This window comes from Zootoca vivipara, chromosome 2, assembly GCF_963506605.1.
Source record: "Zootoca vivipara chromosome 2, rZooViv1.1, whole genome shotgun sequence".
Classification (NCBI taxonomy): domain Eukaryota; kingdom Metazoa; phylum Chordata; class Lepidosauria; order Squamata; family Lacertidae; genus Zootoca; species Zootoca vivipara.
In genome coordinates this window covers 52782008-52808883 of record NC_083277.1, presented here as the reverse complement: position 1 = coordinate 52808883, position 26876 = coordinate 52782008, and the positions used below count along the sequence as shown (strand labels likewise).

Genomic DNA, 26876 nt, shown 5'->3' with positions numbered 1-26876 from the left:
ACGACTCTGGAGCTGTAGCACTCATCTCGCTTTACAGGACGAGGGAGCCGGCGTCCACTCCACAGACAGTTTTTCTGGGTCACGTGGCCAGCATGACTAAGCCGCTTCTGGCGCAACAGAACACCCACACCAGGGCAGTGCACGGAAACAGTGTTTACCTTCCCGCCAGAGCGGTACCTATTTACTTGCACTGGCGTGCTTTCGAACTGCTAGGTTGGCAGGAGCTGGGACCGAGCAACGGGAGCTCACCCTGTTGCGGGGATTCGAACTACCGACCTTCTGGTTGGCAAGCCTCAGTGGTTTAGACCACAGCGCCACCCGCATCCCAAATTCACACATACAAACCTGCTATTTTCCTACTTTGAGGAAAAATGTACCCAATACTACCTATAGTTTCTCTCTGTAGAGCAAATAGCTTCAGGGGACAAGTTGTAAAAGTAGGGGCAAGCATTAACCCCTCTCACCTGGCACAGTAATCCTAATCTGATGGACTCCTGCCCTCCAGCAGCTGCTATTATTATTAATCATTATATAATTGAACGAATGAAAAGTAAAGGCCTAAGAAGTATTATGTTGTGATCAAGTCAAATCTTGCCACCCACCCCTGACACTGTATGACCCAGCCACCATGGAGGATAATTATTATTATTATTATTTATTTATTTATACCCTGCCCATCTGGCCGGGTTCCCCCAGCCACTCTGGGCAGCTTCCAACAAAATATTAAAATACAGAAATCCATCAAACATTAAAAGCTTCCCTAAACAGGGCTGCCTTGAGATGCCTTCTAAAGGTCTGGTGGGATGGCATGGATGGAATGGGAGAGTGGAGAAGATGCATGTCTGATAACCCTTTTCCTATGCAAACCTGACAGGTGTTTAGGTGGGGCTATGCAGATAAGGCTTACTGGTGAAGTTTTAACAGTTCACATTGAGCTTCATGGAACAAAGAAAGAGGGTTGTGCTTCAGGATGTACCCTGTTTCTCCAAAAATAAGACACAGCCATAAAATAAGCCGTAGCGGGATTTTTAAGCATTCAAGGAATATAGGCCATACCCCGAAAATAAGACATAGTAATAGGCGCATGTCCCCACTGCAGGAGACCAATGCCAGATCTATCCACTTTCCTGCCCACAACCAGTGTTCCCCAGGAGCATTTTGCAACTAGCACAGGTCAAATCGCAACCACGCTGAAATCTCTGGGTGCCAGGTTGGTGACTAAACATCTCCATCTGGCTGACCCCTTCAACTATCTTAAGCAGAAGTGTTTATTTATTGCCTTTATAGTCTACCTTTTTCTCCAAGGAGGGCTTCCCCTTCCCCAGTTAATCCCTACAACAAGCCTGTGAGGTAGGTTAAGAGACTGGGACTGGGAAAAGGTCACTCAGTGTGCTTCATGGCTGAGTGGGGATTTGAACCCTGATCTTCCAGGTCCTAGTCTGACACTCTAATCACCACTACACAATACCTAGAGTATTTCTGTTGTGGTGCAGCTATATAAAATAAGTAGGTAAATAAATCTGGGGCAAACAAAATGTTACTTAAAGAAAGATCTGAAATATTATATTTCAAGCTTAAATTTGTTTTGTTCTGTATTGTTTTATTTGATGTTTTAATGTGTTGTAAACTGCTTGGAGATTTTTTTTCTTTAAAATATGAAGCAGTATAGAACGAAAATAACAATAACAACAACATTGGAGAGGGTGACACCCTCCAACTGTGGTGACTGTAACCTAGGTTTAAGGTGCCATTTGGTGATTAACTTACATATCTGAGTTTCTAACACTGCCCACAACACGTGATACTGGATGGCATGGTTTCTACCCCAAAATAATTACAGTGGTACCTCGGTTTATGAACACAATTGGTTCCGGAAATCTGTTCATAAACTGAAGCGTTCATAAACTGAAGCGAACTTTCCCATTGAAAGTAATGGAAAGTGAATTAATCCGTTCCAGATGGTCCGCAGAGTAAGCGTTCATAAACTGAAGCAAACTTTCCCATGGAAAGTAATGGAAAGTGGATTAATCCGTTCCAGACGGGTCCACGGAGTACTTAAACTGAAGCGTTCATAAACTGAAGCATGGGTGTAATTGGTTCTGGAAGTCTGTTCATAAACTGAAGCGTTCATAAACTGAAGCAAACTTTCCCATTGAAAGTAATGGAAAATGAATTAATCCGTTCCAGATGGGTCCGCGGCGTTCATAAACCGAAAATTCATAAACCGAGGTGTTCATAAACCGAGGTTCCACTGTATAATGCAGGGGCTGCAACATAAGACTTTCATTCCCTCAGAGGTCCCTGTAATATGCAAGCCTCTGTCACACACACCCTGCTCATAAGGCAGGTGTATCAATAAGTAGTATATTCCGAGTGAGAAGCATCACAATTGGTCCTTGTATTACTCAATATCTGGGGCTAAGTTCTAAATTTAAAGATACTACAACTCAAGCCAATCTAAAATTTCTTCCGCACTCCAACGTGTATGAAGCAGGGTTGGTAGTAGCTTCCCATTGGTTTGAGGGAAAGAATCATTCACATGCACAAAGACACCAACAACTTCGCAGGGCTGAATTCTGGCATCGAAAACAGTTTCCTAACTGCTACCTCCTAACTCAAACTAAGCCCTACAATTGGTGTTGCAAAGAGAAAGGTGGTTCACATGCGGGGAAGAGAATAAGCTTCGGGCAGACAAAACCTCCCTCGAGAGTTTATATAAAAGCTGCCACGGCGCCAGCGTCCCTCCCCCACCCTGAGAGGTGACAGCTGGGGGCCAAAGAGGAGAAGAAAAAGCGGGTTAGGAACAAAACAGAAAAGGTAAGCTCGCGCTGGCAGGATCAACAAGGACCAGAAGCCGGACAAGCAAACGAGGAAGGGAAGGGGGACAGAGGAAGAAACTACAAGACCTTCTACTTTGCGAAACATGTTGGTCTTTGGCCCTCGCCATCGCCCTCGCCCCTCTTCTCCGCCTCCAGCATTTTCGGGCAGAGGGGGAGGGGAGAAGCCGAAAGATGCAGGGCGATCCGCGTGGAGGCGAGAGAAAAGTGAGTTGCTCGCCTAACAGGGCAGCCCTGCGCGCGTTGACTCGGAACTCGGTCCCACCGCGGCTTACGGAAAACATGCCCACGACCGCAACCAATGGCTTAGGTATATCGCTACGTATCCGCCATATGGGCACTTCCCCCTCGCACGCGACCCCCTCAAACTCCCTTCCCTTCTTTGCACGGGGAGAAAAGGCGAGAGCCAGCGCAGTCTTCTTTCTCTCTGCTCCCGGCCCGGGAGGGCAACGCGGAGAAGGGCCGGAGCCACCTCCCGCCCGCCTCCCTCCCCACCTCCGGGCCCTGGGCACCGGCGAGAGGGAGCCAGGAACACATGGGAGCCTCGCTGCTGGGGCTAGGAGGCAGCCTCCGCGCCGTCCGCCCAGGCGGGCTGCCGCGGCGGCCCCCACCCCGGCCTGCGCCTGTCACCGGCCTCAGCTTGCCGGTCTGCCCTTTCCCCGTTCTGCCCGGTTCCCCGCGCTCCGTACCTGTCCGGCGTCGCTGCTGCCCCTCTCGGCCTCCTCCCGGCCCCCCACACACCGCGGCCCGGCGGCTGCTATCACTATGGCGGGCACACACTTTGCTCGTCACCGCGCTAGAGCTCCGTCACCCCCCTCCCTCTCCCACGCGCTCATCGGCTCGCTCGCACGCACGCACGCCGCACGCCGTGGGGAGGGGAAACGGCGCGCGCTCTGGCGACAGGGAAATGTAGTCCGGGCTCCCTGCGCGTGCGCCGCCTAGCCCAAACCCAGCTCCCTCCTCTCGCAAGGCACTTTGGGAGTTGCAGTCTCCTGTTCCCATAAACGCCCCTCTGCATCTCTCGTCTGTAGGCCGCTCGCTGCGTGTTTGAGGGAGCAGCCGGTGAAGGAAGGCGCGCTATTTACAGCTTGCTTGCCCTTACTGCTGTCGAGGAAATAATTTTGAAATACAAAACGGGAGCTGCAAGTGTGAAGAGTCACCGCAGTTGAAAATTTATCAGAAGCTAGATGAAAATGTTCAGGCGCTGTGAAACCAAGTACAACGTTATTCTGTTTTAAAATTGCTTCTGCCTTAGCGAAGAGATGCGAAGGAAAGAGGTGGGCACTGGCTCCACAGCTGCTGTAAAGCTCACCTGAATGCATAAAATCCAAGGCCAACCTACCATGTGCTAAATGTCGGATGGGCAGAAGGTAGATTGGGATCTGGTAGATCTCTGGCTGATTTGCAATAGGTTGTTTAAGGTTAGCAATGACAAAATTGCTTTCCCTCCCCCCCCCCTAAATCGTTGCTGGAATGGTTTAATTTTGGGGTGAACTGACAGAGCTGAGTTCACTTCTGGTACTAAAAACCAATTATCGAGCTCAGAATGTGCTCACAGACACCCTGTTCTTTAACACTACTGTATTAAAGAATACAACCCCAGAGTCGGTCACGACTGGACCTAATGGTCAGGGGTCCCTTTACCTTTTGGGACCCAGGTGGCGCTGTGGTTAAACCACTGAGCCTAGGGCTTGCTGATCAGAAGGTCGGCGGTTCGAATCCCTGTGACGGGGTGAGCTCCCGTTGCTTGGTCCCAGCTCCTGCCAACCTAGCAGTTCGAAAGCACGTCAAAATGCAAGTAGATAAATAGGAACCGCTACAGCGGGAAGGTAAACGGCGTTTCCATGTGCTGCTCTGGTTTGCCAGAAGCGGCTTTGTCATGCTGGCCACATGACCTGGAAGCTATACGCCGGCTCCCTCGGCCAATAATGCGAGATGAGCGCGCAGCCCCAGAGTCGGTCACGACTGGACCTAATGGTCAGGGGTCCCTTTACCTTTATGTATCTTTTGCGCCTGGCCCAGGTCGGTAGATCTTGGAGTTTGGATCTAACTGAGTAGATCCAAGGCAGCTAAACTCCGCCTGTCTCTGAACTAAATAATGTACAAAGCAGACATTGGGAAGCTAGTGGCCATTTCCTAAATATGTTTACCTGAAGGTTCTATTGTGGTCTTATGGGACTTACACACTAGTAAATGTGTTTTGTGTTGTTTCCCAACTGTGCAACTTTTTAAACCTAGGATTCTAGTTTACATTCATCTATAGTCATAAGACCTGTATTATGAGAAGACGTGCACTCAAATTCTCTTTTTTTATAAGTTCCAATGCAGGTTCTAACATGGAGAAAAGCAGTTGTTCCAAATAATAGCTCAATCCTATATGGATTTAGGTATACCTGATTCCATTGAAATTAATTGGTTTACAGTGCAATCCTGCGTCTCATATATCCCATATCCATAAGTATATACAGAATTGCAGCTTTAAGTGCTGTTAACATTGCAGAGAAATAGGAGATAAGAATATAGTATATATATCTATGGCTGTTCCTTTTCAAAATATGAATACACTTTTGCACAGAATACTGCTTTGCATTCAGAACTTCACAAGTGCTCTTCCAAGAACCATACAAATTAAAATTAGGAGGAACAACCCATTATTCATGGTCCCAATTGTTTTTCTGGACATTTCAAACATCATAGTATTGGCGTTGCCATTGTAAGATAGTGCTCAACGTGGCTAACAGTGCATAAATGAACAAAATCCTTCAGCAATAAACACCACTACATATCAATAATGCAATCACAATATTAACCAATTGGTTAATAAGCTACATTGTGAGTCACCCAAACCTGACCATCACCATCAAATTAAACTGTTGTGTCCATATTTGCAACCTTTTTTTCTTTTTTGTAATTTAGTGTTTTATTGATTTCAGAGTCAATAATACAGAAACATTAAATAAAACTCTCTCTACAAATAAATTTAACAATTACATTCACCCTCTCCAGTGCCTCGCTTTTATTTTCATTCACAACATCAAATTAAACATATTGAAAGTAATTTCCTCTGAGATAATTAATACAAAGATATAGTAAGACCTATTGAACTCTCTTGCTGCTCAACAAAAATCCACAGCATTTCTCTGTATGTTATTCTGTCTAAGATTGCAGTCCTAACCCCACTTGTCCTAACCCCACTTATGTGGGTGTAAACCCCATTGAATTAAATATGACTTACCTCTGAGTAGACATGGTTATGTTTGCATAGTAAGTAATCCTTATAAAGCAAAATTACAGCTGCTATCTGAACCACTTCTCTCTCCCTTCTGTAACAGCCCAACTCTGTGCATCTTTACAGAGTTCAGTGGGACCTATTCTCAAGTAAGTGCACATAGAACGAGACAGCAATCCATGACATAGGTTTCATCGAACTGGACTTTTAAGTGGCTATAATTATTATTTGTTCCAGGTATGACTAGAATTAACTTCCTGAGAGAGATTAGATATTATTTATAGTGCATGAAATATTTATTGCACATTTGTATGATAACCAGTATACTAATTCGGATCTATGTATGTAGTAAGCCTATGGGCCAGGGATTATATCACTTCATTCTGTACTTCCTTTAGTAGAGATGAGCTAAAGTTTGGACTCAGAATCTGCCATCATCATCTGACTTTTGGTTAAATGACTGACGGACGTTAATACAACATTTGTTCATTTCTGTAGAAACCATCAGACACTGTCAAATGTAAACTGCTATTGCATGCAACCCGTCAGATGTTGAATACTATATGTCAGATACAGAATTATCATTTTTATTGTATTTTCTACATTTATGTATAAAAATAGCATATTAGGTGAAGGTAAAGGGACCCCTGACTGTTAGGTCCAGTCGCGGACGACTCTGGGGTTGCGGCGCTCATCTCGCTTTACTGGCCGAGGGAGCCGGCGTACAGCTTCCGGGTCATGTGGCCAGCATGACTAAGCTGCTTCTGGCAAACCAGAGTAGCGCACGGAAACGCCATTTACCTTCCCGCCGGAGCAGTACCTATTTATCTACTTGCACTTTGACATGCTTTTGAACTGCTAGGTTGGCAAGAGCTGGGACCAACTAACGGGAGCTCACCCCGTCGCGGGGATTTGAACTGCTGACCTTCTGATCGGCAAGCCCTAGGCTCTGTGGTTTAACCCACAGCGCCACCCGCGTCCCAAAAAAATAGCATGTTACAACTCACCAATTTAAAATACTACCCCTAAAATGCAAACTAAACTAATAGAATAGATACAGCAGTTAAAAACAGCAGCATAATCTGTTCTAAAATTCAAGTCATAAGAAGCCCCATCTTTGCTGCTCCCCTAAAATCACCCAGATATAGTGTGCTCAGGGAGCCATTCCATGTGCAAAGGCACTCTTGTATACAACTAAGGCCAGGTCCAGAACATCCCCAAGCTGTGACCCTGCATTTTCAGAAAGTGTGCAACCCCTCCCAACACCAGTCATCCAAACTGGAACACTTCCTGCTGCCAGAAGGAACCCCCATACTGCTTGGGTTGTTTCAGCTTGTTAGGTCTCATCTGACCTGGTCTAAGGCTGCCTACACACCATACAATTTAGGTACCTTTAAAAGCACATGACTTCTAGTAAAGAATCCTATGAATTATAGTTTGTTAACAGTAGTGGGAATTGTAATTCCATGAGATGTAAACTGTAGTTCACAGTAGTATTTGGGTGAAGAAGCCATGTGCTTTAGATGTAAGGTGTGTACTTAGTCTACACCCTTCTTGGGATAAATGTTATGAGCATACCAGGTTGGTAGCCAGATTGAAGTAGGTAATAGATTCAGTTTTCTGCAGGAAAACCTCGAGCTGAGATGCCATCACCTGCTGCAATACCTTACCTAGGAAAAGATCAAGACTGAGCAGAAAATTAGACCAGAAACAATAGAAGAGAATGAAATATGAGTGAAAGAATAAAAGAGATGAGTGCAAAATGGGAAGAAGCACAAAATTTTCTGTTTTGGAAAAAATCACTACAACAGAACATGGAAGAAGAATCCAAAATAAAGCAAAAACAATAGCAAAAAGGTCTAGAGGTGTAATCAGATTAACAGGTGTTAAGTTAAATAGATATTATCAAAGGAGTTATCTGAAGAGGAAGATTACGTTATTTTGGGAAGGAGAGCATGCAAGCATTTGTCTCCCAAATCAGAGATCTCTAGACACTCCCACTGTTCTAAATGTTCGTACAGATTGCACATTTTCCAAGATGCAGTAGAGTACTTTTTCTAGTTGCACAATTTCCAGCATCACTGGCCTGAGAACAGACTCCTGCCTAAAATTCTCAAGTCACTGCTCTTCAGTGTAGACAGTACTGAGCTAAATTAATCAATGATCTGACTTAGTATAAGGCAGCTTCCTGTGTTCCTAGGGCTTTTCTACACCTTTAAAAGAGTAGATCAAAGATGCCCAGGGATTTCAAGTTTATGCCCCAAAATGTAAGGTGTGTGGCTTCACCAAACAGGCATTTGAAAACACATAATACAGGTGCAATTGTCGGATAAATACCTAAGTTTCACTATGACTCCTTATTGAGAGTACACCCAGTAGCAAACATATTTCCCATAAGGTTTCTAGTTTGCAGAAGGCTGTATTTCACATAACATTTTATATTTACCTTTAGAGGGAAAACCTGTTGATTAACGCTGATTAGGCTGGTTCAGCATTAAGAGAAGACGGCAACTCTTTTTCTTGGTGGCAGATGACTTTGTTTCATTTGGTTTTTCTTCTGTTACAACCACCTTGCCTTCTTCAAACATGTGTTTTATCACCAGATTCCATTCTGATGTCACAAAGCCAGATATTCTCTTGTAAGCATGTTTCTTTCTTTGGTTTTCACAAGAAGCCTTTGAAAATTAAGATACTGCAGGATAGGTTGTATATATCCCAATAGACACATTGGTGCACAATGAATTTTTAAACGATTATGCTGGATATGAGATGATTTTTTTGTAAACTTTGGGCACTGAAGTGTTCTAGGTGGATTTCCCCACTAATGCCACACATGCATTTAACAATGAGGGAAAGGAGGAAGAGAACAGAAGACTATCCCAATGGGTGCATATCATAAAGCCCTGTATTCAGAACACACTTTTGCCAGCTGTTCTTCTGTGATACAGATTCATGAATATCAAAGGATGGAGAGGTTTGTCCTGAACTCAAAGCCAATTGGTAAAATTTTCTTTCTTTCTTTCTTTCTTTCTTTCTTTCTTTCTTTCTTTCTTTCTCTTTCTTTTTGTGTTGAGCCTACAAAACAGGAAACAGATTCTTCCACATGCTCTACTATTCTTAAATGGCATTCCCCTGAAAACAAAGAGCAAGAGAAGGTCAAATAAGCTTCAGATTTGCTAGACAGTACCGGTATATTTCAGCCTGAAAGACTCATCCAGCATAGGCATTACCGGTAGGTTTGTCCTGTCCCATATCTTGTGCTACAGGTCATTTGTTCAGGAGATTTTATTCAATGAGAGGTCCAGGCCAGCGCAAAAATATAATGTATGCTGTGGAGATGTGACTCAGCCAAGGATCCTGTATTCAGTAGGCAAGTGGAAGCCAAGATAGAGCCTTTTGCTTGAGAGGAACATTGCAGAGAATGAAGGGTCCAATGAGATTTAGATTCAGGTAGGTAGCTGTGTTGGTCTGACACAGTCAAAATAAAAAATAGTCCAGTAGCACCTTAGAGACAAGCTAAGTTTGTTCTGGGTATAAGCTTTTGTGTGTATCTGAAGAAGTGTGCACATGAAAGCTTATACCCAGAACAAACTTAGTCTCTAAGGTGCTACTAGACTACTACTACTACTACTACTATTATTATTATTATTATTATTATTATTTTATTTTCGGTCCCATGAGATGTGAGCTGACAATAAGGCCAGAACACAATTTATGTGACTATAAGCTCAAAGCAAAGTTTGACCCAGAAGAATAATCTACTGTTATGCAATCACACTGAATACAACAGGTTTTAGGGGTGACCCACAAGACACTGATCTACTATGAAGGACAATGTAACTGTCCCAAAGTGGATTTCTACAGCAGAAGGGAAATGGCCCGATAGGTTTATTGTCAAAGAACCAAGGAGAGGTTAAACTGAAATGTACCAATGCTTACCTTATGCAACATCTTTATTGTGAATATGGCTATTGTCCATAGAATGAGGTTTCTCCCAGTGCAGGCAGCATTCCCTATGTTTGTTTTAAAACACAGGGTTCCAAGTTATTCCCCCCCCCTGTAACTTGTTTTAGCAGTTCTGCAATATACTGTACTAACACTTTCCCCTTATATTTCATATGTCATTTTGACCCACACGTTAACTATAAAATACACTATTAAAACTTCCTTCTATTACTTTGCACATTATTGGTTTTGAATCTGCCTTATGCTCTTGATTAATGCAAAGGTTAAACGAAGGAAAAGAACTCAATTTGTCTTTTCAGTGCTATTCATTTATTATCTGCCATGCCTGCTCTTCTTGATGTCCCTTCTGAATTAAATAGTTTGCATCTTTTCAGCCTCTTAGATGAAAATGACCTAAGACTTTAATTCATTTTTTCTATTCTCTATATGTTTTCTATTTCTATTATGTTCTCTTGAGGAGCTTGGATGAGAGAACTTGAGCATGTCTGAGTAGGTTTAAAACTGATTTACAGAACGATTCTTCCTCTTATTTTTAGGACTGCCATAGTTTGCAGTGCTTACTTCTATGATAGAGGCTTTCAACAATCACTCTAGAGGCTTTCAACAATCACTCTAGTTCTTTGTCTGCACTGGTTCATTAAGAACCCTGCAAGATTATTGGAAAATAGGAAGAACCAGCTGGATCAGGCCTGTGGCCCACCAAGTCCAACATCCTGTTCTCACAGTGAACGACCAGATGCCCATGAGAATCCCACAAGCAGGATCTGAGCACAATGTCTATCCTATTTAAAAACCATGCCTTCCCCCAACCCTTGTGATTAAAACTAATTAGACCACAGATCTCATTCTTGTTGCTATACACACCTGCCTTTTACATATAATGATGGTGTCTCCTACCTCCATTTCACTCTTATATACCTCCAACATAATTTCATACCCATCCTTGAACTGTTCTCGGTTTCATCCCATATTCCTCTCTGCCACTTCATCTCCACAACAACATGGGAAGATCTTGCCAATTTAGGCCAATGACCCATCTATGGCAGCATCCTGTTCTAAAAGTGGCTAAACAAAAACCATTAAGCAGGACCTGAGCACTCTCCTCGCATGTGATTCCCAGCAACTGGCATTCAGAGGTTTTTTGCAGCCTCTGATGGCTCGTAGAACACAGCCATCATGGTGAGTAGGCATTGATAACCTCCATGAATTTGTCTAACCCTCTTTCAAAGCAATCCAAGTTGATGGCTATCACTACCTCTTGTGGGAGCAAATTCCTACAGTTTGAAATAAAGCTGTTTTAATATGTAATACCTGGAACCTGCCTATAAGGAATTACACTGGGGGGCGGCAGCTATTGGGTTGTTGTTTTTATTTTTATTATGTATTTTGTGGTTTTATATCTTGATTTGATTCTGTGAACCGCCCTGAGTACCCCAGGTATAGGGAGGTCTATAAATAATAACAATAACAATAACAATAATAATATTTTGTGGTGTACGTGAGTTGCAGATAAGTATTTATATTATGTATTTATATTAAGTATTTATATTAAGTATTTATATTATGTATAAGTATTTATATTATGTGTTGTGGACCGAGAACTCCCAGAAGTGCAAGCTGGATTTCGAAAGGGCAGAGGAACCAGAGACCAAATAGCAAACATGCGCTGGATTATGGAGAAAGCTAGAGAGTTCCAGAAAAACGTCTACTTCTGCTTCATTGACTATGCAAAAGCCTTTGACTGTGTCGACCACAGCAAACTATGGCAAGTTCTTAAAGAAATGGGAGTGCCTGATCACCTCATCTGTCTCCTGAGAAATCTCTATGTGGGACAAGAAGCTACAGTTAGAACTGGATATGGAACAACTGAGTGGTTCAAGATTGGGAAAGGAGTACGACAAGGTTGTATATTGTCTCCCTGCTTATTTAACTTATATGCAGAATTCATCATGCGAAAGGCTGGACTAGATGAATCCCAAGCCGGAATTAAGATTGCCGGAAGAAATATCAACAACCTCAGATATGCAGATGACACAACCTTGATGGCAGAAAGTGAGGAGGAATTAAAGAACCTTTTAATGAGGGTGAAAGAGGAGAGCGCAAAATATGGTCTGAAGCTCAACATCAAAAAAACCAAGATCATGGCCACTGGTCCCATCACCTCCTGGCAAATAGAAGGGGAAGAAATGGAGGCAGTGAGAGATTTTACTTTCTTGGGCTCCTTGATCACTGCAGATGGTGACAGCAGTCACGAAATTAAAAGACGCCTGCTTCTTGGGAGAAAAGCAATGACAAACCTAGACAGCATCTTAAAAAGCAGAGACATCACCTTGCCGACAAAGGTCCGTATAGTTAAAGCTATGGTTTTCCCAGTAGTGATGTATGGAAGTGAGAGCTGGACCATAAAGAAGGCTGATCGCCGAAGAATTGATGCTTTTGAATTATGGTGCTGGAGGAGACTCTTGAGAGTCCCATGGACTGCAAGAAGATCAAACCTATCCATTCTTAAGGAAATCAGCCCTGAGTGCTCCCTGGAAGGACAGATTGTGAAGCTCAGGCTCCAATACTTTGGCCACCTCATGAGAAGAGAAGAATCCTTGGAAAAGACCCTGATGTTGGGAAAGATGGAGGGCACTAGGAGAAGGGGACGACAGAGGACAAGATGGTTGGACAGTGTTCTCGAAGCTACGAACATGAGTTTGACCAAATTGCGGGAGGCAGTGCAAGACAGGAGTGCCTGGCGTGCTATGGTCCATGGGGTCACGAAGAGTCGGACACGACTAAACGACTAAACAACAACATTTATATTATGTATTTGTAATATAGGAATCTGCCTTATATTGAGTTAGACCATTGGTCCATCTAGCTCAGTACTGTCTGCACTGACAGGCTAAGGCTCTCCAGAATTTCAGGCTGGGTTCTCTCCTAGCCCTACCCATAAGTGGTATAACTACACACAGTTATTCCAACTGTGCAATCCCCACTCATTTAAATACTGTAGGACTTTGCATAGGAAACCTTCTAAATGGATTGTATAGCCTTCATATTTTAGCTGTTTCACAGTGATTTCTGTACTTTACTCAAAACTCAGCCCCACTGAGTCCCAGCGAAGTATGGACAGGACTGTAGCCTTACAGCATATGTTTTCAATTAAATTTTGGTTATATTAGCCTTTTGCAACAGTGAAAAAATGTGGGGTGTAAATAAATACACCTGGAAGCACATAATAAAGCATTAATCTACCAGATTGCTAGAGGTTAAATAAATCAATGAGTTAAAGTGATGAGTAAAACCATCTTTTATATAAATTATTACTGGTAAGAAATATGAAAATGTGCTCATCCACAAGTCACCTGAAACCTCAAAGGCATAATCTAAAAAGCGTTAGCATTGGAAATTGCCCTTGCAAATACTACAAAGCAAATGTAATTAACTTTCTTTCTAAGGTGGAATTGGTTCTATGACTTTTGGAGCACGGTGGATAAATGAAAAGTATGCTCTGCATCTGATGGAACAAATGAATGCACTCATTGATGGAGTCGTGGTGGCAGGTTCAGTATATTTTGAATGAAAGCTAAGTTTACATGGTTAGAAGCAGGACTAGAAACTGACGTAACCGGCTGTATTCTTGCATAAATAAAGTATATAATTCACTGTATCATATTATAGATTTCAACAGAAATAAGTCATAAAATACAACGGAAAAAGCAGAAGAGTCAGTAAATCAGTTCACACTCTAATCAGTTCATGGATCAGGTCCAAACATGTGCTAGTGTCAGCTCCACCTGCGTCTGTTCATTAGGTCCACGCAAACCACAAGAAGAGTTGTTATAGTTCCACAGAATCCTTTCACAAAGTCTAAGACAAGGATTTCCAGAATATTAACCTTGTTTATCCTGGGCTTCATCAGTAGTACATATGTGATGTAACAAGATAGTGGATCTATGACACAGTAGTAGTCTTAGACTTTGTGAAACTGAGACTAGCACATGTTTAGACCTGATGTGTGGGTATTGAGCATGTTTTACGTAACCAAAGGTTTGACGTTGTTTTGCTAAGGACTAGAAACTGAGGCAAGCAAAATGCACAACTGGCGAAGGACCATAGGAAGAGAATATACAATTGCACTGTGTTGCATAGGAAAGTGCCTTGTACTGAGTGAGACCACTGGTCCATCTAAGTCAGTATCGACTAAAATGACTGGCAGCAGTTTTACAGGGTTTCAGGTAGGGTCTCTCAGGGCACTTTCTGGAGATATCGAGGATTGAAACTGGATCCTTCTGCATGCCAAGCAGATGTTCTTCCGCTCAACTACAGCCCTTCCCTCACAGAGTGATGGGCGAAATTTCCCCCAAGGGCCAATGGTCAAAGCTTAATTAATAATCAGTAATTCCAGCCTGGACTTCAGCCAACCCCCCAACATATTATTATTTATTTATTTATTTATTTATTTATTTATTATTATTATTATTATTTACCCACCCTTCACCCTAAGGTCCCACAGTGGGTTACAATAATTTTAAACAGTTTAAAAACTTGCTATGAAAAAATGAATTGCTTCACCCAGCTATTGGAGCCCTTCCTTGAAACCTGCCCTGCTAGCAGGAGGGGAAGAGCCTGCAAGTGAATCTGTGAAAGGGCAGCCCGGCTTTTTGCCAACATGTCTATTATTCATATGGAGGAAGAACCCAGCTTGCTGTTCAACATAGCAAGGCTAATCTCTCTCTCCTTCTCCTTCTCTTGCAAGTAGATCCGCTCACAGTTGCTGTCCCCCCTAACACCTCTAGAGGGAAGTAAGCACCTCTGTAACAGTGTTCACTATCTTGAGGAGCGGAACATCACCCTAGAGATATAGCAATATATAGCAATAATGAAGGGTATTGCCAGGATAAAACTCCATAGCTGGGCAATAGCTATACTGTACTTGTACCAGTCAGAACACCACCAAAATGTGGTAAGTTTTCAAATTCTCCAGACTCTTCTTAAGAAAAGATGTTGCATCAAGGGTGGGAAACCTCTGACCCTCCAGATGTTTCTGAACTAAAATTCCCATCAGCCTAATGGCAGATAAGGTTATAAGTAGCTACTAGCCACAATGGCTGTGTGCTACCTCTTAATTGATGGCAATATGCCTCTAAACACCAGTTGCTGGAAAGCACAACCAGTGAGAGTGAGGTTGTGAGAACCAGATGTTGGAGTAGATGGTCTTTGGTCTGATCAGGGCTAGCCTACCCATAAGACAGGGTGAAGCACCCACTCCAGGCAGTGGAAGTGAAAGAAGTGGCACTCTGCCCATCCCGCCACTTGCAAGAGGGTGGCATTCCGAAGCGTGGTGTTGCCACTTGTCTTCCCTGCCCCCTATCTCTTACCGAGCTCAGTGCAGAATGCCCTGGCTCTTACTGAGTTTGGTGAGAGCCAGGGTGTTACGGGGGCAGAAGTTGGGGGGGGCAGCAATTCTTCCCTGCCCCTGAGACTGATCCAGCCGGGTTCTTATGTTGTTAAGACATGGGACTTCAATGATGGCTCTAGGACTGGAATAACAGGCCCTGTCCGGTGGCCCCATTTCAGTCCCAGACCTGAAATTTGACTAACATGGACCTTTATTCCAGTCTCTCAAGCTCTGCCACTGCTACTCCTCATCATTTTTTCCTGTCTCTGGAGTCTATCATATTGACCGATTCCACACCTTCCCACAAGCCATTTTTTGCTTTATTTATAGCTTACATTTATTTCAATGAAGCCCAGTGATGTCAATTGACATTTGCAGTTCTCACTATTTCCTTTGACCCTTCAGATAACTTCCAGTATTTCTTTTCCTCCTTTTGGTTTGTGTTTTTATTTAGATTAGGGTTTTTTAAAAAAATATTTGATAAAATTTATTAGGTGGAAACAAACTTCCAGTATTTCAAATGTGCATTCTTGTCAATCATTTTAATGCATCCAGACTTCTCTGCAGGAGGATACTTCAATGATTATCTCAATTTGGAACAGGTGATTTAAATGTCCTCTCTTGAATGACACTTTATAGTTTCACATACTGTAGTTATTTGAAATGATTTACAGAAATGAAAATGTGGCTGAATTCTAGCTTGTAAATTACCACTGACTCTGAACCTGCAATTGATAAGTACAATTACTTGGGAGCAATTCACAATGAAATCATTGGAACTTACTTATGCATAAACATGCATAGTACCAGACCGTGATAGCTCAAAACTCACCAGCTGCATTTTCTGGCATTTTTTTGAACAGCTTAACAGACAGGGAAATAATTTGTGTTTAATTACCTTCACATCCTCTAATGCCTGTAATTGATATTGTCTTGAATACTGACTCATATTGTAGTTGACAGGCATATAAAAGCTGTGGTCAGGGTAAAATGTATATCTATCAAGACAAAGGAAGAAAGGAAGGATCCTTTTAGTGATTTTCACAGCAGCCACCAGCCATCCTCTTTTGAATGCTATCTCACCTAAGCTGTGCTTCGTATAGCCTCTTGCTGCAGGACCACGGGTCAAAGGAATATTTACATAGTATTTTTTTCCCTTAAGGGCAAGTATGAAATGTGCTGGGACAATGTGCCCTGAAGCAGATAAGGAGCATAAGTAGCTTAAAACTTGGTGAATATTTGTTTGCTGGGCAGCAATTATCCACTGAACATTCACACTTTGGGATCATTAGAATGTTGTCCCACAGCACAAGTACCAGAGCAACTGTTTCCTTTCTGCTTCTCACCGTTACTTAAGAAAGCACACAGTGTGTGGCAGTGCAGCATGCTTCTGGGAGAATCATTTCATTTCATTTATTTATATACCACCACTTCACCAACAGAATAAACATCTGAGTGGTTAGCAGCATCCTATAAATATCACAACAAATAAAAGCCAAATACAATAAAAACTCCACGTTTTAGAGCCACAAAGAACTATTAGGTAAGATATCCTAGTAAAGATCCATATTAACATATGAGACCATAATAACTACTAGCAAGTCCAAAATACAGAAAAACAAGAGACAACCAGCCTACCTACAAAATATACAAGCATGTCTTTATTGGTAGTAGCAGTAGTCTCACTTCTGCTGCTGCCTCCCCAAATTAAGCTCACATTAAAAGGTGGGGTAAAATAACATACTACTCACCCTTGGAGCTCTCAGTTGTCATCAGGTAGCAACCATAATCATCTAAAATATCTAATCTCTAAAATATATAAATTATTATTAGAGTAGGAGTGTAAAGACAAGATGGTTAAGACAACAATGATTAAATGGGCTACATATTGGTTACAATATAAAAATGACTGCTTCGGAGAAACTATGGGGGGAAACCATGAATTTCTCAGCATGTTATTTTATTAAGGAAAACTTAAGGGTGATGTATTGGTGGTACCTGACACCTAGCAAATTGGTGAAAATGTATAGAAAAGGGTCCACATATGCATCAGGGTTGAAGGAACTAGAGGGTTCTGGGAAATTATCCATGTAGAATTAAAAATATATATTTAAACTCACATTTCCCAAAAGACCAGATGCCTTCCTACTAGGGATAATAAGTTATGACATACCAAAGAAGGCGCTCAACCTCTTTTTATACGTGACCACTGCAGCTAGAATAGTCTATGCAAAAAGAAAGAAAGAAAGAAAGAAAGAAAGAAAGAAAGAAATAAGATGTACCTGCAAAAGCAATCTGGCAGAATAAATTGATAGACTATACAGAATTAGCAACTATTACCACAAAAATATGGTGCTGGAGGAGACTCTTGAGAGTCCCATGGACTGCAAGAAGATCAAACCTATCCATTCTTAAGGAAATCAGCCCCAAGTGCTCACTGGAAGGACAGATCCTGAAGCTGAGGCTCCAATACTTTGGCCACCTCATGAGAAGACTCCCTGGAAAAGACCCTGATGTTGAGAAAGATTGAGGGCACAAGGAGAAGGGGACGACAGAGGACGAGATGGTTGGGCAGTGTTCTCGAAGCCACCAACATGAGTCTGACCAAACTGTGGGAAGCAGTGGAAGACAGGAGTGCTTGGTCCATGGGGTCATGAAGAGTCGGACATGACTAAACGACTAAACAACAACAACACAAAAATAAGAAATAAAGATGAGACACAGTTAAGAGAAGTGTGGAAGTGTTTTGGAGAATATCTTAGAGGATATAATATTCAATTCAACCTGCAAGTGGGAGTAAATATATGAGGCACAGATAATATCAAATAAAGGAAGCTTTGAGATAAAAATGGGTGGGAGATCAGGAAATGCAGTTGATCAGGATTTACATAGGATGTGACAGAGAGGTGGACTGGGAAGTCCTTAGGAAATGGATATGTGATTGACAATGTATTATGTATTTACAATAGTTGTAAAAATGCATAATTTTTTTAAAAAACATTTCCTCCCCCAGACACATTACCAATCAACACAAAAACAAAGAAGTGGGTGACACCCTTGTCTTTGGCGTATTCCAAAAGGGTGATCTGCCACAGCACTGGTTACAAGTCCATGGGCTGGGAGTGTCCTCAACAACTCACAGATCTCTCCAATGAACTATTTTAAATTATGGTATACTGAAGCTTGTCACCACCCAGCCACAGCAGGACTATAATCCATTGGTTGACACCTATCATCCAGAGCCTTTCTGCTTGTGCCTCAAGCAAACTGCAATGTTTAAACAGCCAAATACCTGGAGGAGGGAACAACTGCAGACAAACCATTCAGGTTGAGTTGGTGCAGCTGAATAACAACACATTAAAATGTATATTCATACACACAATACCTTTATGTAACACTTTAAACAACAGTCTAACAGACATTATCTCCAGTGGATTTCTCATGAAGCATAATCTAATATGAAGGTCTAGTAACTAGGTATATAGTTACAAAATCCCTTCAAGATCAGTGTGTGAAAAGCCAATCAGATTTAATTGTCTTTTTTTCTTTAGGAGGTCACTATTTTGATGAGAAAAGCCAATGTGAAAACCACCATCTTATTCTTTTTAATAAAACCTCACCATGTGAATGCAATTTGATACTTTCTGCATGAGTAGGGATTGCAGAACCACAGGGGAGAGGAAAACAGATGCAGAGGGTTAGATGTGCAAACCCCCTATTGACTAAATGCACAGGAGTGTCCTATGTCATTGCTATAATGATGTGGATATTTATAGGTTTGAAATATGGTTTTATGTAAGATAGCATATTTTCTCAAGCTAAACGAATCCCTTTATTTATAATCAAACCATCTGTATTTACATTTCCTACTAACTTTCCTTAAAATCTGAATTAATAAACTCCCATACATTTTCAAGTGGAACTTCTGTATCTAGGATCCATATTCAGGTGTAAATTGTAAATAAAGATACTTGTTTAGCTTTTGCAAATATGCTAACTGAACCTTATAAGGTTGTTGTGAGGTTTAGTGAGTAGTGTTTTGATGGCTTAGAAAAAGCACGACCAAAGAACTAAGTATTATTATTGGCTGATGTCCATGTGTCTTGGGAGACAATGGAGGAGTGTGTCTTTGGGGTGAAGTCAAACTGTTGGAGAGTGGAGAATTTGGGAAACTATGCAGAAATCACAATAGGGGCCCAAAGGAGTGAATAGATATCAGATTCCCCCCAGCCTTTTTAAAGCAGCTGTAAGGGCACCAACTTTGCGTAGAGTTGAAGCACTGGAGGAAGGGGTGTTATGTTTTATATATATATTATTGAGCACATACATTAATTAGACAGTGAAAGGATTGCATTGCTTGTGGGTATTGTCAGAAATATGGTCCCTGATTGGTAGCACATTTTTAGGGACATTATATGTCTGCTGTTTACTTCCGTTTTTGTATTTTCTGTGCTGAGTGTGTCCTACTTCTCTGCTTGGCTGAGTCTGCAGTGGACACAGCAGCACCAGCGGAGGTATATTTTACCTCTCTTTGTTTTGTTTTTGTTCTGTTTAAAAAAACAGAGCATTAAAACAAGATAACCACAGATACACAAGCAGGTAGGAATTAAAACCAGCAAAAATCACAGTGGAATAAACGAAATGGGCCAGGGGGAAAATATCAGTTAATGGGCAAATCTATTTCCACTTGAGTGAGAATTCCATGGTTGGGGTGCTGCAACTGAGAAGGCCCTGTCCCATGTCCCAGTTGAGCACCTCTTGTGGCAGAGGATGGGGCAAGGCCTCTGAAGACAAATGCAGTCTGCAGGCAGGTTCATGTGGAAAGTGGCAGAGGTTCTCCAAATATCATGGTTCCCAATGTGATTTTTTTAAAAGGACACACAACTATTATCCTTTGCCCCAATAGCCCTCAGAGTGACCTGAAATCTGTTTTTACTGCATGACACTCCTTGCATCCCAACAGTAGATTTCCTTTCTTTCCGATTTCTGCTGAAAACGTTGCTCGCTACTTTGTGACATGTTGGTTGGCCTCTAGTGTGTGTTTTATTTCTGTTGACCTACGGTGTTCATAGCCAACTTTTCTATTTTGTACGTTTCACCAGCGTTGATTTTGGGATTCTTCTTCTGACGGGCTAACATGGCCCCACCACCTGTCCTTTTCCCGGCCAAAAAAGCTGCCGTCAAGTCAGAGAGACTGGCCCTGGGACAACCGAGTGAAGTTTCACGTCTTGGTTTCGACATGGTTTTTTAGACGGCGCTAAACATCTTGTGCTTCTCTCCAGGCCTACTAGGGCCGCCTCCGGCTTGCAAACACGAGCACTGCCGGCGACAGCTCTTCGACGTGCCCTCGTCGCCCTTGGGAGACTGGTAACGGACGCGTTCCTGTTGCTCGCCCCCCTCCCCGGTTTTATTTCGCCTTCCCTTCCGCTCCCCGCTCAGCCCCTGCCGCCCTCCCGCTCCCTCCGCTGCGAGGGATGTGGGAACCTTTCTGCACCTCGCGGAACCTTTGCTGCGGGAGCGCCTGTTGCTGCCCGGGGGATCCTCTGGGTGGCTCCAGCTGAGGGGACGCTTTACTGTTGCGGACCCCAAGCGGAGGGAGAGAGGAGCGAGGAGAAGGAGGCGGAGGCGGCGGCGACAACGACGCGGGTAAACGGGGGCCGGCGCGCCAGCGAGAGCGCGCCGAGCGCCTCAGCCCCCGCTCCCTCCGCGGCCTGGCCCGCAGCCCCACCAGGAGGTGAGAGCCGGCCGCCGGCTGGAGTCGCGGACAGGGATGCCTGCATGGAGGGAGGGAGGGACCGCACACAAATGGAGGCGCCGGGGGAGCGGATGGGCCCAGGGGTGGGAGGCAAAGCCCCTCCCCGCTCTCCTCGGCAGAGCCAGGCTCGGGAAGGGGGAAGGGAAGGAGGCCAGGCGGCGGCGCCCTGGGAATGCGCGGTTACCGCGCTGGCTCAGCCGAGGCTCGGGGGCGGGGAGGCCGGCATGGGGTGGGGGAGGGAAGGGGGGGTCCGGGGACCGAGATTAGCACCAAAGGGGTGTGCGCGTGCATCTGGAGTTAGTACACGTGAAGAGTGTTTTCCCCGAACAATGAGATGAGGCTCTCTGGAGATGAAGGCAGCGAGGTATGGAGACTTTTAAGGGATGCTCAGGAAAGTGACGCTAGGTCTTCTGACAACCGGAGAAAAAAAAGTAGGGAATCATGCATAATACTCCTGGAATGGGGGGTTAGTTAAAAAAATAGGGCAAACTCTTACAGAAAAGCTTGGAATTTTAAAAGAAAGTACTAAAACGTTTGCATGTTATACGGTGTAAAAAATTGGTACAGTATTAGAAATGGTTTTTTTTTTTTTGGAGAGGGACTTTGCTACAACATTAACTTTGAATCAGATCCTTTGTTTTTCTTTTTTCTTTACCAGTTGTGGTGACTAGCAAGGAGAGGTTGGAATCTGGTAAAACTTTGAAAACTTCAAAGTGGGATGGCACCTGGCCGCCTGTCTTTTGATCTTTGCCCTGTTTTAGATTTTCTGACTTCTTCCACTCCCCCTTGATCTAAATGTGGCTAGTACTGACTTGCTTTAATTTTATTTTGGGCTATATTGCTTACTTATCACATTTGTGTCACTGTTCTTTGAAAAGAAAATTTCCTAAAGCTGTAACTATTACTACCACTAAGCATGTACTGTAAAGTAGGTGTTGTACAGAAGCGTGCTTTCTGCCTCTAGGGGTCGCAACCTACACAGAAAGGGCAGGGAGGGGCAGGCCTTTAAAAAATGAGTGTATTTTGGGGGAAGTAGTAAAGGAGTCTGACAAAAGATGAATTTCTGTAGAGACAGTTGCTTTTGGTTGGTAGTGTGGAAGGGGGAAAACACAATTGCCTTGTGTATTCATATCTTTGTCTCAGTTGAAATACTTTTTTTGTTTTGTTTTGTTTTTGGTATCTCACCTGCACAGGAGATACACAAGCTTCTGTGAAGGGACAGCTCTGAGAAAGTGGAACTTGGTAAGGGTAATGATTAGGAGACTGAATAATTTGTGGAGAGAGACAGAAGTAGAGAGGAATTACTGTCCTAATGATTTGACTGAATAACTTTTCTATATAAAACTTAAGACAGATTGTTTGTTTAATTAGGGTTCAGTTTTCTAGCATTAGATGGAAAGGTACATCTTTGAGATGATGGTGTTGATGAAGTGTGAGAACCTGGCAGTAGCCTGAATGTAATTGGAGAATGAAAGAGATGAGATTAATTTGATTAGATGCTTGTGCTATGTGTACTTGTGGTAATTGTCTTTGTCAGAGGCAGATAAGCATGGGATGGGAGGAGTAGAATCTCCATCTTTAATGCTGTAGTATTACCGTAGTTAAAGAAATGGTAAGAGATGTATGTCAGGATGTTAGGACAGTCATGAAAATAAGTAAGTAGGTAAGCCAGAGAAGGTACTGGAAACAAATGAGGAAAAATGGCCAGATGACATTGAGTTGTTCAAGAGATAGAACTGAGAAGTGGAGAAGCCAAAGTTAGAAATGTAAAGCAAATACCCAGATATAAGCTTGGTACAGTATATATATTGCATTTTGCAGAAATAAGTTTGAGGTATTGTTTTCTGCAAAGCTCTTGAGCTGCAGAAGCAATCGATTTGTCTCTTAATTCCCTAACTAGTTAATCAAAACAGAAGCCAGTAAAGTAACAGCATGTTGCTTTTATATGTTTGTTTCTGTGTGAGAGAGATATTTATGAAAGAGAACCAAAAGGGAAGCAAAATGTGGAATTACCAGTTATTTTATCTTATATGAGCCTTCTCTGGAACTCTTTCCACCTTTTGTGTCAGTGTGTCTATCTACATTTCCATACCCCCATAGAGTATATGAACTTGCCTTACTTTTCTATTTCTTCCCACTCTTTGGCTTAATGACATTTCACTACAGGTGGAAGGATTGCTGTTGTTTATATAGCACCATTGGTGTGTGTGGGCATTTTTACAAACTGGAAGAGGGCAGATCCCTGCCCCAAGGAGTGTCTAAACTAAAATTCAACACACTGGAAACAACAGAGGAAGGGGAGTGACAGCAGGGGTAAACAGGGAACAATATGATGTTGTTTCAGTAGCACATTCTTAGACTTAATTACAGGCTAAGTTACAATAAGGCATGGGAATAAAGATACTGAGCCAAAAATATTTTCTTTCTTAATTAGCATGGCACTTCTCTGCACAGGTGGGCAGAGGATCTTTTAGGCCAATTCAGTCTTTGTCTTTTATGTAGGTGGGTTTCGTTTCCTTTGGGAGGCAAGTATTTTACTCCCTAGTAAATGTGCATGAGTACAGTACTGCTTAAATATAATCTCAGAAATGGAAGAAATTTAGTTTCCTGGGCTTCTGAAATTTTGTGTTGGTTCCTTAGGGATTTTTATCCCCCCAGCTCTCTCCAAGTTTGTGGCTTAAAACTTATTGGTGATTTCCAGGAATTTTGAAATACTTTCCCAAATGTTGCCATTTCCCTAAATGATGCTGAACCTCTCGCGCCTCAGGTTTCCTTTTCAAAGTACTTGCATATGAGTAGTGGCAGGTTATCTAAAATTGATTTTTCTCCATATGGACTAATGAGATGAACCAAGTTTGGGGGAGTTAGGAGGATTCTTCATGGTCTACATGCTGCAGTCTGCAGGTGTTCTGCATGTCTACCTTACCTTGTAGGCTCATGTGTTGATATGGTCTAGGAATGACATACTGGGTGCAATACAAGTGTGCACTTGCTAGAAGAATGGACACCATTGTTAGAACCCATTCTCCCTCTCCCATGTGCACTCCCAAATCTGCTTCAAATATTGGTGGGGGCTTCAGAATCACATCATGCAATTTCACTCACGTAATGTTGGATGTCACCCACTGAAATTCACACTTTTCTTTATGGTCATACATTGTCATTAATATTAGGATGCTGTTAAAAGACTTAGAACAGGGCCAGTGAAAAGTTAACAACCTCTAAACTTGTGCTAATCCTGCCAACCTAGCAGTTCGAAAGCACGTCAAAATGCAAGTAGATAAATAGGAACCGCTACAGCGGGAAGGTAAACGGCGTTTCCATGTGCTGCTCTGGTTTGCCAGAAGCGGCTTTGTCATGCTGGCCACATGACCTGGAAGCTGTACGCCGGCTCCCTCGGCCAATCATGCGAGATGAGCGCGCAACCCCAGAGTCGGTTACGACTGGACCTAATGGTCAGGGGTCCCTTTACCTTTACCTTTTAAACTTGTGCTAAAGGAAAAACTACTAGCTTAAGTCAGTCAACCATTTAACTTTGGCAAACGTTTCTGTAATGTTTATAGGCAAATGAACATTGCACATGCTCCTTGTTGACAGAGCATCACTTCATATCAGTACCGCCTTTTTTCAAAGTGTAGTAGAAATAAAGCAGTTGGATGAAATTATGTGTCTAATTCGTATTTAGTTTCTTTGTCTGATCAGAATTTGAATTTATGCACTACTGTCAACTAGTGCTTATGTCAGGCATAGGCAACCTTGGCTCTCCAGATGTTTTGGAACTACAACTCCCATGATCCCCAGCTAAGGGCCAGTGGTCAGGGATCATGGGAGTTGTAGTTCCAAAACATCTGGAGAGCCAAGGTTGCATATGCCTGGCTTATGTCTCTGGAAAAATGGACTTGCTTCTTTGTAAACCTAGATGCCTGCAAGGCTGTTAGAGACTCTAGGTGCAAAAAAAAAACAGCCTACACTTGCTCAGAGCCACTCTCTTTATTGTTACTTCTCATGCTTCAGTTCTGGGCCATAGCACTGAAAACAGGTCATATGTAAAAATCCTGGATTCCTAGCTCATAGTAAACCTCATCCAGTTTCCAGTTCCCTGTATCATTCTGAGTCAGGAGGCTGCTGAAAGGAGTTTTCCTCTATCAGTGGAATAAATTACCCATCTATTTTTCTTCCATAGACTAACACTGCTGCCGGACAAATAGGCATGTTAATTATCTCCTTGCTATGTACCAGTAACAATTTTTTTATTTTCTTTAGAATCTAAAATAATAAAAAAGCTTTAAAAATAATGCTCTGTTTAGTCTAGAAATGACCACATTGTGACAATGAAGGAAATGATTGTAACCTGATTTTGGCAACTCCCTGTTGAGCACTGGGACTCCAGTATCTTTAATATGCCTAGCCATATATGCCTAGCCAAGGAGGTGAAGCTTTTTGGCCTAGTGAGCCAGATCACTGTCTGTCCTGCCCCCCATGGGCCAACTTTGACAGGTGAACAACCCACACATCAATCCCCTAACATTAGTGCTTCCCAAGTGACTTACAGCCAGCTTGTTGTTGGGCATTTGAGAACTGTACTGCAGGGGCTTTGCACGAAGCATATGGTTGGCAAAGCTGTTTTCCTCAGGGATCAGTTGTGCAATAGAGGAACCTGGGCGCACAGCCAATCCAGTAGGGTTGAAGTCACTGTGGATCAGCTGTTGGATGGTGACTTAAAATGTGTCTTCTCCAGGGATTGACTGCATGATTGAGTTCCCCATGGGGAACTTGGTTTTACAGCTGATCCACCCCTGTCTCTACCTGCCCCACATTTGAAGTCACATATGATGGCAGGTGGGCATGGTTTGGGGGAAATGGCCTCATGGGCCAAGTAGAGACGATGGATTAGAGGTTCATAGAATAGTAGAGTTGGAAAGAGACCAATGGTCATCTAGTCCAACCCTGTGTAATGCAGGAATTTCAACTAAAGCATCCATGATAGATAGGCATCCAGCCTCAGGTTCCCCAACCCCTGATCTACTTGGACCTTAGGATCCTCTTCAGAAGCCCTACTCTGGGTGCTCCTGCCAAATGAAGTGAGGTGGGTGGCTACCAGGAAGAGGACCTTTTTGGTAGTGGCACTTGAGCTGTGGAATGATCATCCCAACTCCAAAACCAGACAATTCCTCAACCAAACAGCCTTCCAATGCAATAGATGTATTGTGTACTTCTCTTTTGAGTTACCGGTAGTTTCAGGGGTAGAACCTAGCAAGGAAGGATGTTGGAGTTCTTAAGAGACCAAAAGACAGCTCAGGGTATTAAGAGTTTAAGGAACAAAAATCATAGGCTGGAATATACCAGGAAATACTGAAAACAAGAAGATAAAGTTAGGGAATGCAGTGGATAGCTTTAAAGGCAAAGACAATGTGTTTGTGCTGGATATGGAGGGGGATGGGAATAATTTGGACAGCAAAGTTCCTGATTGTGATGAAAGGACTACACCTGCTCTTATAGCACTATTGGATGAATTACAGTTTACCATGATTCAGGAGCATCTAACCGAGTATGACCCAGTTCTAACTGCTGGTCTAGAGCCTTCTTAAAAATATAGAATGTTGGTTCCTTTAAAACACTACATTTGTCTCTAAAATAAGGGAAGCATTCCAGATACATCTCTTGACAGGTTTATTAGCCTGCTGGTATATTTTATGAGAA

The 26876-nt window shown here is 42.8% G+C and overlaps 2 protein-coding genes across 2 annotated transcripts in view; one reads left to right on the top strand and one right to left on the bottom strand.

Moving 5' to 3' along the window:
- DCAF1 (DDB1 and CUL4 associated factor 1) overlaps window positions 1-3662 on the bottom strand; it is a 55475-nt gene extending 51813 nt beyond the window's left edge. Inside the window, exon 1 of the mRNA XM_060271526.1 lies at window positions 3527-3662. The gene's annotated coding sequence lies outside the window, so the exon portion shown is untranslated. The remainder of the gene's footprint in view (window positions 1-3526) is intronic.
- A 17349-nt stretch (window positions 3663-21011) lies between these two features.
- RAD54L2 (RAD54 like 2) overlaps window positions 21012-26876 on the top strand; it is a 63844-nt gene continuing 57979 nt past the window's right edge. The window contains exon 1 of the mRNA XM_035106070.2: window positions 21012-21155. The gene's annotated coding sequence lies outside the window, so the exon portion shown is untranslated. The remainder of the gene's footprint in view (window positions 21156-26876) is intronic.